At 33.8% G+C, this 13,775-nt stretch overlaps 1 long non-coding RNA gene across 4 annotated transcripts in view; it reads left to right on the top strand.

The window, feature by feature from the left end:
• Positions 1 to 548: 548 nt before the first annotated feature.
• The window catches only part of LOC139497224 (uncharacterized), a 31,534-nt gene continuing 18,307 nt past the window's right edge, over positions 549 to 13,775 (top strand). The window contains exon 1 of one of the 4 annotated variants that reach the window (XR_011657719.1): positions 549 to 743. This is a non-coding gene — a long non-coding RNA (uncharacterized lncRNA). Of the gene's footprint in view, positions 744 to 4,282; positions 4,349 to 13,775 lie in introns of those variants that run through there. The other 3 variants (XR_011657717.1, XR_011657716.1, XR_011657718.1) reach the window with 3 other exon arrangements.

The raw sequence follows: 13,775 nt of genomic DNA, 5'->3' as shown, positions 1-13,775 counted from the left end.
TTTTTTATATGAATTGTAGCATTGTCTCATACATAAAAAAAATCGTTCGTAGTTATTTCGTTATTAAAGAACAACCAGTCTACGTTATATTACAAGGGGGGAAATTAGCTTCCCGTGCTATTAGGGGGAAAATTTGGCCTGATCCTGGTCCCCCCCCAAATCGGGGGAAAAGTTGGATCATGCCAATTTTTCCGGGGGGGGGGGATTGGATCAATCCAGTTTTTCCACCGGAAAAAATGGCATGGGGGAAGAATGGCTATAGGACACCGGAACGGGAGAAGTCCAGGTGAACATATTTCTATGTCCAAGTCAACATTGTCAACCCCTGAGATGTTCATAGTTACGACTCAGCATTATGTGCAATAAATTTTCAGAATGCATGTTTTTCATCGGTTACCGCAGAATCCTCCCCCCCCCCTCTTTTTGAAATTAATGGCTATGGGACTTACTAAAATCAGAGACATATATGTCACTGCTAAAATATATAATCTCCTTTTCTTATATGAATGAAATATTGTAATATCATCTGATGCATGTATGTTCAATTATAATCACTTAACGGCATTTTTAAGTGGTTCAAATAAATATATATCTATATATTGTATTGCATTGAATGGTATTGTATTACATTCCAGATACCCGTATGTAAAAATGACTTGTCGACAGTCGATTATGTCTGTGTGTTTACATATGAAACGAAAGTGGAAATTCATTTTAACCAAGTGAACAATTGTTTTTTAAAGGTAATTTTAATTATTTCTGATAATATATGTATTGATTATTTAGACAGTAATTTAAGTATCTTATAATCTATATTTGCGTGTTACACGATTTAATCTTTTTACAAGAATACAAGTGTGGACACAGATGAGTGTGGATAGTATGTTTGGATGTTTGACAGTGTCTAATGACAATAAAGCTCTATGTTTTTCCTATATGGTGTTAATAACTGTGTTGCACGGTGACAACCGATCTGAGCATTAGGAGTGTTATTTATTTGATATTTTTTTTATGTTCAATACAGACATGGGGAGACAGTAATTACATTAGTTACCAAATGATTATGATAGAACATGTTCTACATCTTTGGTTTTGGATACATTTTGTAGCTGGGAGAGCAATTGTTAATTTCTGTGTCGATTTGGTCTCTTGTGGAGAATTGTCTCATTGGCAATCATACCTCATCTTTTTTTATATGTATTTGCTTACTATTGGTATGGTTCTATTTACATTACTTTGTGGTGGATCGTCAGTATCATTAGTAAATTTTTTTGTTAAAATGTCGAATTTCTTCCTCAGATTAGAATACATTTATTGGTTTTAAGTAATGACAATGGCTTATGTCTGACATGATTATTGGGGCTAAATAAGATAGGAAGTAAACCTCTGTGCTGATTTATATCAATTCTTTATATCTCCTCCAAAGCTGGTCGAAGCAAAGACAAATTTTGACCAATATAAAAATGATTTCACCAAAAGAACCTTTGTGAGCATGCTTCAAAGACTCATAACTGCTCCAAAAGTAATCTGATCGAATTTGAAGCATGTCAAGCAGATATCATCAACATCTACTTAATAAGTCTTAATATGTCTAAATACCTAAAAAGCTATTTAGTACTCAAAAGGTATTGCAAAATTATTCCTTTTCATTTTTTGTTTTGTTATATGGATACAAATATAAGTGATACATGTACCAATACAGTATTTGTTGTGGTATGCAAGTGTAGTAATTAACATTTACTGTAACAATGTTAATTCACACAAATTAAGAAATAACAAATGAATGGGACAGATACTCCACAGCTTTATACGACTGCAGAAGTGGAAACCTGAACGGTTGGGGCTAGTATGGACACAACATTCAAGCTGGATACAGCTCTGAATTTGGATTGTGGTTAAATAGTTGACACAACATAGGTTTCTGACACAGATTGAATGTGGTCTATTAAAGAACTTCAACTTAAAAATTTTAAATTGGACATTTACCTATGTTGGTCCAATATCCAAAATCTAAATACATGGTTAAATTCAGAATATCATAATCACTGGTTAATAAAAATGGGGCGTACCAAGGAGGCACCTCAGTGGCGGATCCAGAAATTTTCCTAAAGGGGGGGGGGGGCGTTGGCTGACATAAGAGGGGGTCCGCTCCAGTCATGCTTTAATGATTCCCTATATAATCAACCAAATTTTTCCCACGAAAGGGGGGGGGGGCGGCACCTTATGGCCGAATATTGGGTTTTATATGCATTTCTTAGGCTTTTAACTGTCGGGTTCCCTGTTTTTTTTAATGTGCCCCTCTGGCCCCCGTCCATTTTTGAAAGTCCTGGATCAGCCACTGGTGAAAGTTATCATTACATGTATATGTTACACATATAGGCCTTCCCTTTGGTGACCTCATTCGGAAATTATGAAAAAATATTGTATTGGTATATGGCACTTGTAACAAGTTAGCCTACTCTTTTGATCAACTTTCTTTAAGTAATTAAACATTGCTACATGTATCTGGTCGTACGGGCCATACTTCCTTATAATGCTCAGCGGATCCAGGGGGAGGGTTCCGGGGGTTGGAACCCCTCTTCTTTTTTTGATGATCAATGCATTTGAATGGGGACATATAGTTGGACCCCTCCCTTTGTCCTTTTAAAATGGCTGGATCCGCCCCTGTTTAAATCTGGTCGTAAGGGAATACTTCCTTGTACTGGTCCCATATCTGTTTCCTTGGTATACAAAAATAAATATGTAATATAATATGTAATAAAGACTATTGCCAATACTAATTTGCCAGTAGGACAACGTTTCAAGTAATTATTTTACTAACTTAAAGTTATTAAACTCAATTAATAGTAAACCAAATAGAAAAGATGGACTAATCTTAAAACAATCTTTTGGTGTAAATTGCACATATTTATTCGTTTAAAGAAATTTATTTATAAACTAGTCTAACAGGTTTTTCAATCGTCTTTGGTTACCGTCCCGTAAAATGATTTGTAATAGCTATAAGTATTCTTTCAATAGGAAGCTAACAAAGATAAAGCTATTTAAAGGTCCATCTAACAAAGAAGTAAGTATAACGTCCTTATTGATTGTACACGCACAGGTATCATTGACTATAACATTTAAAACTGATCCAGTCAGGTGAACTAGACACAGATTATTGATTTATCATGTTTATTTCCTTTCAAAGTTTGCGTGTAACCCTAAACATAATATAAATCGTGAGGAGCATGAGAATTTTTTTTTCGATCAAAAGGGGAGAGATTGTACGCTCTACAAAATGCTCTAGGCGTCCCCTCAGACCTGGGTCCGCCACTGCAACTTCTTCTCTTCTTTTAGTTTCCGCACTCCATCATAATACATGTATAGATGACTATATGCCGTGCATGCGTGGGTAAAATTTACAATTTTATATTTACATAAAAAAATTAAATAAAGAAATAATAACTTGTTTTTGATTTTCACTGTACATATAAGATAAAACTATTTACAAGGTGTTACATTACATGGTGTAGTATTGGTTGAGAACAGATATAGGAATCTGTTCTCTGAATTCTTCAACTGTGGTGCATTGGACAGCAGTAACTGGTAAAAGGTTCCATTGGAAGATTGTCCTAGGATAGAATGAACATTTATATGAGTCCTTTTTTTGTTTGTATGTGCCTGAATGAGTGACTGTGAGTGTCTGATGGTATTAACAGGTTCGTGGGGTATATTGCTACTTGGTGGTGTATAATTTTAAAGAAAAATATAAGCCTTGTTCTTATTCTTCTAAGTTCAAGTGTTGGCCAGTTAAGATGGTTAAGCATGTTTGTCACAGAGCTGGTGTTATGATATCGATTACATATATACCTGGCTACACGTCTTTGGACCATTTCTATTTGTGATTTTTGAAATTTTGTATGTGGGTTCCAGATGCAGCTACCATACTCTAGCTTTGGTCTCACAAGTGAGATATAGGCCTTTTCTTTAACTGACTGCGAGCTGACTTTAAGGTTTCTTTTGATAAAATTCAGTTGTTTAGTTGCATTTGCTGTGATGTTATCATTTTGTGTTTGTTAAATTTCAAATCAGTTTGTATTGTTAAGCCAAGATATTTAGTAGATGTTTCTTGCTGCAACCTCTTCTTCTTCCAGTTAAGAAACCGGATTCAAAACTGAATGTGATTGGTTCCGCGCGAGAAAAAAAACTTATCTGACTTAAGATTTTCCGGAGAAACAACTCCTGAAACGAGTTGTATATTATGCGCACCCGTTTCGCGCCCCTGACCAAAATATGTTTCCTGATCTTTCCTGTGAAAGAAAGTGTAAAACTTACGATTTTGGTAAAACCTACTCAAAGATATACCAAGGTATTGTGAAAACACAGATATAAGACGGACCTGGGACTATTATGCTAACTATTTTAGTATGATAGTCCCAGGACGGACGTACATTTTGATAAAGTTGATCCCATGGGGTGCGACATTTTACCCCATACCTCAAAAACAGTTTCAACATAATATTATTGAATAATAATATCATTTTAGGCATTTACATGTTATTTTAACACCAACAATACTTTATTTTATAAATATATTCAGGGGGGATCCAGCCATTTTAAAAAAGGGGGGTTCCTAACCCAGGACAAAAGGGGGGGGGGGGTTCCAATTACATTTTTGTACATGTCCCCATTCAAATGCATTGATCGTCCAAAAAAGGAACCCCCCCTCTGGATCCGCGCCTGATATTTAATTTTAAAACACTTTTTTCCTCATAACTTGTTCTGTTCATGTCAGCCGCTTACGATCACAAAATGACTTTTTACCCCAAAATCAGTGCCCAATGTACCCAAATATACCTAAAATATACTCCAATAAAACGTTTCAGTGCAATATTCATGTTCTAATGTGTTCCAGAATGATATTTTACCCATATTTATTTTTAAAAAACCCCAACCTATGCACATTTGAATGATTTCATTTGTGTGTATTTAGAAGCTTTTAAAACTATAGTTAACTCGAATACTGATAATGGTAACACTAAAGACCAGAATGGACCTGAAAATATACAGGGCAATTTTTAAATAGCAATTTTTTTTTCACTCCTTGAAATTTAAGTTTTATTCAATAACAATAAGTATTTTCTGAATTAAATTTGAAATGTTTTTCATACATGTAGATAAAATTAGAAATAGTTTACTCATGTTTTAAAGTATTTTTTTCCCTCATATTTTTAAAATAATTGTCTCAAATAAAATTTGAAAATTTTCTCTTGCATGAAATAAGATTTTCGAATTTTCATTGAACAAATTATGTTTAATCATCACTTGTTTAAAACGTAATGTTTACGTAAACTTGGACGGACCAGAAATTACAAAGTTGGTAGTTTTATTTATATTTTTCACTTTTCAATAAACTTCAAATTAAAAAACTGGTAAAAAATAAAATTTATTTAATTCCATTCATCTAGACGGAAAAATACTATTTCTGAAGCCACAACTCGGGCCTGAATGGGGAGTTTAACGACTTGAATGGACGTCAATCGGTTGGATTCATTTAAACATGTGAATTATTTATTCAATGGATTTCCTTCTTACTTTTTTAAAGGCGAGGCTAGTCTTTTAATTAAAATCAACCAAGTTTGAAAGAATTATATGTTTGTGATAAAAAAAAATTAGACCTAAACCATAACATTAAAAGACATCAAAACAAGAAATTCTGTATATTTTTTTAAAATTTATTTATCTTCATAAGGCCACGGTTTTTTAATTTGTTGGTTTACGGATTTTCCCCATGAAAAAGTCGGGTCGGTCGGTCGGGAAAAAAAAGAAAAAAAAAATATCTTTCAAGACAGAAAAAAATGCAAAATAAATATACATTTCACCATTCTAACAAAATGTTTTTTATGCTATTTTGTCATCATTTCAAATTTTAGTTCGATGAAGTATTCTTGCTCAGCTGTCATAAATATCGCATGACATTGTCTAATGATTTGCTGTAAAAAAGGGGGTGTTCACAGACAAAGACGAAATTAAATCGTCTTTTCACAAACAAGAAAAACAAATTCTTGTAGCTCTTAATCAATTCCAGAAAACTTGGTGAGTAATGATCTTCAAAAACGAAAACTGATAAAGAAAAAAATGTAAAAAACGTCGTACGAAAATAAGTTTCAACACACGTGTCAAAAACGTAATAGACTCGTCCACGGAAAAAACGAGAATATCGGGTTTATAATCTAGTGTCATGCATTCCCGTTTTTTATCCAAATGGACGATATTTTTTTTTTATTATCCATGAAACAAGAGAATTCTAAATGACTTGTTGATATTCAGAACTTTTACTTCCATGGTGCTTTCCACCTGTCCACATTTGGACAAGTCTATTTCTATGAGATTATGCATCTTACAGACTGATGACAAATAAGGGAAACGAACTTATTGTGTAATGGGTTTTAACCACAGATTTCGTTCCGCAAAATTATTTGCGTAAACGACATTTCAAGGTCAGTTATAATTGATTTGTCTATTTTTAGAAACGTAAACTGGAAGTTTTATTTTTTCACAACAGAGAGTCTTATCAATTTTGTTAGTGATTCATGCATTTCATTTCATAAAAAAGAATCATTTAATTATTTTTCAGGGATAATGTATTTGTTTGGGTCGGCGGGAATAAAAAAGCATGAAAAGTCAATTTTATTTTTATTCTAGGAATCGGCAAAATCGGGTCGGCGGATCCGTAAACTAACAAATTAAAAAATCCTGGCCTAAGTAATCACTGTTTAATTGTATATCTGAATCCTATTTTGGTACTCTGGCCCAAGGTGACACTTGCTACCACAAGTAACATTTTATTTTTTTACATTTGCATTTGAGTTTTATTGTAAAGTTGCTAAATATTCTAGAAAACAATTGTCCTCCCACGTTATGTTTATTATACCCCACGCAACGAAGTTGCGGAGGGTATAATGTTTTTGACCCGTCCGTCCGTCAGTCCGTCAGTCCTGTTTCTTGTCATCGCAACTCCTCTCAAACCACACAACAGAATTTCACGAAACCTTTTCAGAAAATAAGGACATACTATGTAGTTGTGCATATCGACGGGAAATTGAGATTCAATTTTTTTTCTAGGAGTTACGCCCCTTTGAACTTATTTACTTTAATGTACTACTGCAACAGTTTGTCATCGCAACTCCTCTCAAACCACACAACAGAAATTCACGAAACCTTTTCAGATAATAAGGACATACTATGTAGTTGTGCATATCGACGGGAAATTGCAATTCAATTTTTTTTCTAGGAGTTACGCCCCTTTGAACTTATTTACTTTAATGTACTACTGCAACAGTTTGTCATCGCAACTCCTCTCAAACCACACAACAGAATTTCACGAAACCTTTTCAGATCATAAGGACATACTACGTAGATGTGCATATCAACAGGAAATTACGATTCAATTTTTTTTCTAGGAGTTATGCCCCTTTGAACTTATTTGCTTCAATGTACTTCTGCAACAGTTTGTCATCTCAACTCCTCTGAAAACACACAACAGAATTTCATGAAATTTTGTAGATAATAAGGACATACTATGTAGATGTGTATATTGACAGGAATTTATTATTCAGTATTTTTTCTTATACAATTTTTTTTTCTTATACTTATTTAATTTCTCCAATGACAATGTGGGGACGTGGGGTATGTGAGCGTGCTCACTAAGGTTCTTTAATTTCCAATATCTTCAACTTCAGTGATCATAATTCAATTAATGTAGTACTGATCGACATGCTAAATACAAGCAGTGATATTGTTGTCTTTTTTCAAAACTACCTCTACCGTTTTTTATTGGGAAAAATGCATATTTTTTATTGAAATTGGGAAATTTGTATATTTTATTCTAAACACATCTCCAATTTTTTGCTGACCTTTGCTGTCTTTTTTGCACTGTTTTTTCATGTATATTTTGGCCGTATATTTTGGTTGTCAGACATTTTCAACCTGAAAGGTACTTTTCGGAGAGGGGAAAGAAACAGAAGCAATGATGGTACTTTATGCATTGAAAACTACATGTGTTACAAACATCATGATGATTCTGAACAGAAAACCGGATCTCAAAAGTGCTTTCTAATATCAAAATAATAGCATGAATACGATATTTACAAACATTACACCAATGCCATCACTGTTTGGGGAAAATTTGAAACTTTTTGGGAGGAATTTTAAGCCATTTTTTTTAGTAATTGGGAATTTTCTCTAGGGGAAAAGGCCGAATTTCGGCTGTAATTTGAGGCAAACAATATCACTGACAAGAGATTAACAGATTTAATTAGCGTCAATTTTTATGCAGTTAAGCTGCTTTATGCGAGCACCCTAGATTTATGTTCAAACGGATATCAAACTCGTCACAAACTGTTAAAGATAGTTATCTTTCATTTTATTCATTAAAAGTCTTCATTGTTTTACTTATACCAAGCTAACTACGTGTATTTTACTTTACACCAAACACAAATAAATCAATTTAAAACAGTAATTTTAAATAAATCATAATTAATTTTTAATCATCTAATCACAAAAAAAATATTCACGAATTTTTATTCATGAAAATATAAATATTTTGATATATATGTACCTAAAAAAAAATCTTAATTCAACCAGCATTTGAATAAAAAAAAAGGGAGCGAACGTAGCCAAGGGGTGAACGTGTGGGGTGTGAATGTGTTTTGGGAGCGAACGATAACAACATATGGATGGAACCCCCCCTTACCTGGGTTGGAACACCCTTTTTAAAAATGGCTGAATCCACCCCTGCCGTCTGTCATATGTCCATTGTCCTTGACCTCATTTTCATGGTTCATTGGTAGATGATAAGTTTTTGAGTTTTGGTCTGTTTTCCAAATATTATAAGCATTAGGTCAACTATATTTGGTGTATGGAATTATTGTAAGGTGTACATGTCTGTTGGGCAGGTATATTCCGAACTTGACCTCATTTTCATGGTTCATTGGTAAATGATAAGTTTTAGTGTTTCGATCTGTTTTTGGGATACAATTGCTTTCAAGCAATCTGTAGACTTATACCAGTGGCTCAGGACAATTCCCTCACGTCAACCGTTTTATTCTAAACATTAAGGACCATCTCAGATTCTTATGATTGTCTTAGTTTAAAAGGTAAAATCAAACAAAGGGATTGAACTTAAACAACTTTCCTATAATGTTCTTTTCATAATCTTCATGTTTGATATTTCCCTTGACTTATATGCGTGTTTTTAACAACACGGAAAATCAGAATCAAGCAGTATAAATTTATATTTAGTGTTTTTATAAATTTAGAAACACGTCAGAGGGAATTCCCCAGTTGTGATAAAAATGCGAGAGTTCTCTGAATTCAGATAAATCTATTTCTGTCATATAAGAACTGAAGTGGAGTTTTACTTATGCATGTTATATGTCACCGTTATTAAACTGATATTTGATATTGTACTTCCATAAAAAATAGAGATCCATTTAGGTTTAATATACGTTCTTACTACAGGGTTTGTTTAGCAAAAATGTTTAGGTAATTATGCGCATGCGTATAGTTTTTCTTGATTTCAAGGGGTACTAGATTTAATGGTTGCTCTGGATTCCCTACTCAATTGATTAATTTATTACTCATGGGATCCTTTCTGTGTATGTCTGCTATTGAGGGTTATTGTTGTTGCATAATTTTAATCATACATGTATGCATCATTTAAATTAAAGGAAATGTAGTCCGTTACTTTCAACACCCCTTCAGGCGAAATGGAGTCTTCCATATTATCGTTTCGAGTTGTCTCCCTTCCGGAAGTCACTTCCGTGAATTCTGAATCAAAACCGAAGCATCAAAACAACACGCTGAGAAAAATTAACTCGTTCTGTCAATAAACGTTGTATTATATGAAAAAACAATCGCAAGTTAAACCCAGGAATGTGTAGGGAAAGGAGTCATGATCACTGACCCAAAGGAAATTAAATATTTAAAGAGTTAGGAATGGGGTCCCTCCTAGAATTAACGTAGGAAAATAGGTGATAAGATACGAAGTGAAATACTTCTCTCACTTTGAGTCTCACAGCTGTGACTGCTGTGGAAAGTAAACTTGGAATTGATAGTACAAAAATAAAACACAATAGGCCTACATTGTAAGTACATAATTCATACACTTTTAACCGGGATTGGCTTTTTTGTAACTATTCAGATTAAGTAAATTACATTTTTAAGTACATCAGTTGAATTAGTTTTGAAAATAATATTATCCAGCTACATGTATACATGTGTCAATGAAAGCTATGGCAATCGTATCCCTCAGAGCAATCTGCTCTTTGATTCAAATACTATAAGCAGTAGGTCAACTATATTTAGTGTATGGATTGATTCTAAGACGTACATGTCTGTCTGGCAGGTATAATCTGACTTTGACCTCAATTTCATGGTTTATTGGTCAATGTACGTTAAGCTTTTGTGTTTTGGTCTGTTTTTCAAATACTATATAAGCAGTAGGTCAACTATATTTATAGTATGGATTGATTTTAAGGTGTACATGTCTCATGTGTCTGTATGGCAGGTATAATCTGATCTTGACCTCAATTTCATGGTTCATTGGTCTATGTTAAGCTTTGTTTTTGGTCAATTATCATAAGCAATATGTGGATTATATATGGTATATATTGTTAATGATTAATACTGGTAATGGTAAGGTGTACTTGTCTGTCTGACAGGATTTAATATCTGGCCTTGACCTCATTGCCATGGACATGATGGCTATTTAGAAATGTTAAGTTTATGTGATATTTGTAGTAAAACCTTCATCTTTAAGTAAGACTTTCTACATAAAATCAATGGTCAGTACAGCAGACGAGACATTTCAGCATGTGCACTCTTGTGTTTACTTTCATGACTTTTTCTCCAAATTGTGATCACACAGAAGTTGTCATATCAATAGACCAAATCATGAGTTGTCTCCCCTTAACTTAAACTATTGATTAATAGTATTTAGAAAAGTCTTTCTCACTAGTTAGCAACAAAGAGACTAATTTAGCGCCAAGAAACAACTAGAAAACAAATATAGAGTCAAGAAAATTTACAATTAAATGCTTAAAATAAACAAATTATTTAGAATAATTCATTTAAGTCATTCTTTAAAGTGGCGTTGTTTAACTTTAACTGAAGGTTCAAACGTAGACTAGTTGAATTAGGGAAAATCTTCTTTGGCTCAGTCGGTTAGAGCGCTGCCTTTGGATCCAAAGATTGAGGTTTGGAATCCTGCTGGTACCATCCATGTATTTTCACTATTACAGGTTGGGAAGGACCCTCATACATGGGTATTATACCCCAAAACGGGTATCAATTTTCAGTGACAAAAATATAAACTGGATTTACAGATATTTTCTGTCATGGTGCAAACATTTAGGTAAAGCCTAAAGACCGGAAATGGGTCTGATAACTTTCAATGTAATCGATTAAATTACATTTTTTTGTCGAATTAAGATGGCTGACATGGCTCAAAGGACTCTTTATTGGAGTTATTGCCCATTAAATGACAATTTTTTACCAAATTTTTGTGTGTATGCCCAAAATCTGAACAAAACTATAATAGATAGATAATCATATAAACATGATAAACTTAAATAAGCAAAAATTATCAGCAAGACAAGATTTACAAAAAAGTCAACATGGTTGAAAATGTCTGATGACCTCTTTTTGGAGTTACATGTACAAATGTATTGTCCTTTATGATGATTTTTATCATTTTTTTTGCGTTTTTGCCGAATATTATGGTTTGCAGATCTGTAAACCAACAAATTTAAAAACTCCCCTTATTGAAAATGAAATATTATTTCTCTTTTTACATGTTTAGGTAAACTTTTGACATGACATTGTGTCTGTCCATCTGTTTTCTGTAAACTTTTCTTTAAAGTCTTTTCTGAATCAATGAGTTGAAACCAAGATTTGTCTGCTTCATCTATAGCAGGTCTCACGCTAGCAGGCGACTGGGCTAAGAAAACGCTTTCTTGTCCATCACTCAGCTTTGTCCAACCGTCAAAAGTGATATCCAGTCGCCCAGGTGTTCACGATATCGCTTTCTGTCACTTTTGTCATCAGCAATTTTTCATTTTTACCAAGTTGATGAAACAGCAATTTTTCATTTTTAAGTAATGAAATTCAAAGTCTTAAATGATTTATTTCTTTAGAAAAGAGGTGAAAGCATAGACTTTATAGATTGGTTGTATGCTTCATGTATATTTCAAACAAACAACTTTGTATGAAGTATTTTTATTCACTTCCGATACTTGTTGCTCGAGAGCATACATAAAAACATTCTGATTATCAGCAAAATAAGTTTATAACTTCATTTGAACGTGATGAATATTGCCTTTAGTTCATGTTCCATCCATTTATTGCATTAATTGCATTAAAAGCGTCATATTCCATTTCCAAATCACTTGTCTAAATTGTTTATTTTTGAAGCGGATCAGCTACATGTATGACAGAAATCCGTATTCGTACCATAATAACAGTTAAAGTGACATGACACAAAAATAACTCCCATTAGACAGCCTGTCTAATAATACAATGACATGACATATAACTCCCATTAGACAGCCTGGCTTACAATACAGTGACGTGACACAAAAATAACTCCCATTAGACAGCCTGTCTAATAATACAGTGACTTGACACAAAAATAACTCCCATTAGACAGCCTGTCTAATAATACAGTGACTTGACACAAAAATAACTCCCATTAGACAGCCTGGCTTACAATACAGTGACGTGACACAAACATAACTCCCATTAGACAGCCTGGCTAATAATACAGTGACTTGACACAAACATAACTCCCATTAGACAGCCTTGCTAATAATACAGTGACATGACACAAAAATAACTCCCATTAGACAGCCTGTCTAATAATACAGTGACATGACACAAACATAACTCCCATTAGACAGCCTTGCTAATAATACAGTGACATGACACAAACATAACTCCCATTAGACAGCCTTGCTAATAATACAGTGACATGACACAAACATAACTCCCATTAGACAGCCTGTCTAATAATACAGTGACATGACACAAACATAACTCCCATTAGACAGCCTGTCTAATAATACAGTGATGTGACACAAAAATAACTCCCATTAGACAGCCTGTCTAATAATACAGTGACATGACACAAACATAACTCCCATTAGACAGCCTGTCTAATAATACAGTGACATGACACAAACATAACTCCCATTAGACAGCCTTGCTAATAATACAGTGATGTGACACAAAAACAACTCCCATTAGACAGCCTTGCTTATAACAGGCCTTCATGCTATTATGAATTTGTCCTAAAACTCTTACACTGAGCTATTTATGGTACTATGGTAGGTTATACCTTACACTGAGCTACATGTATTTATGGTACTATGGTAGGTTATACCTTACACTGAGCTATGTATGGTACTATGGTAGGTTATATCTTACACTGAGCTATGTATGGTACTATGGTAGGTTATATCTTACACTGAGCTATGTATGGTACTATGGTAGGTTATATCTTACACTGAGCTATGTATGGTACTATGGTAGGTTATACCTTACACTGAGCTATGTATGGTACTATGGTAGGTTATACCTTACACTAAGCTATTTATGGTACTATGGTAGGTTATTGTCGAGCCTTCGACTTTAGTCGAAAAAGCGAGACTAAGCGATCCTACATTCCGTCGTCGTCGGCGGCGTCAACAAATATTCACTCTGTGGTTAAAGTTTTTGAAATTTTAATAACTTTCTTA

Source organism: Mytilus edulis, chromosome 12, assembly GCF_963676685.1.
Source record: "Mytilus edulis chromosome 12, xbMytEdul2.2, whole genome shotgun sequence".
NCBI classification, from domain to species: Eukaryota; Metazoa; Mollusca; class Bivalvia; order Mytilida; family Mytilidae; genus Mytilus; species Mytilus edulis.
The sequence above is the reverse complement of the archived record's forward strand: the minus strand, read 5'-3'. Positions and strand labels throughout refer to the sequence as shown.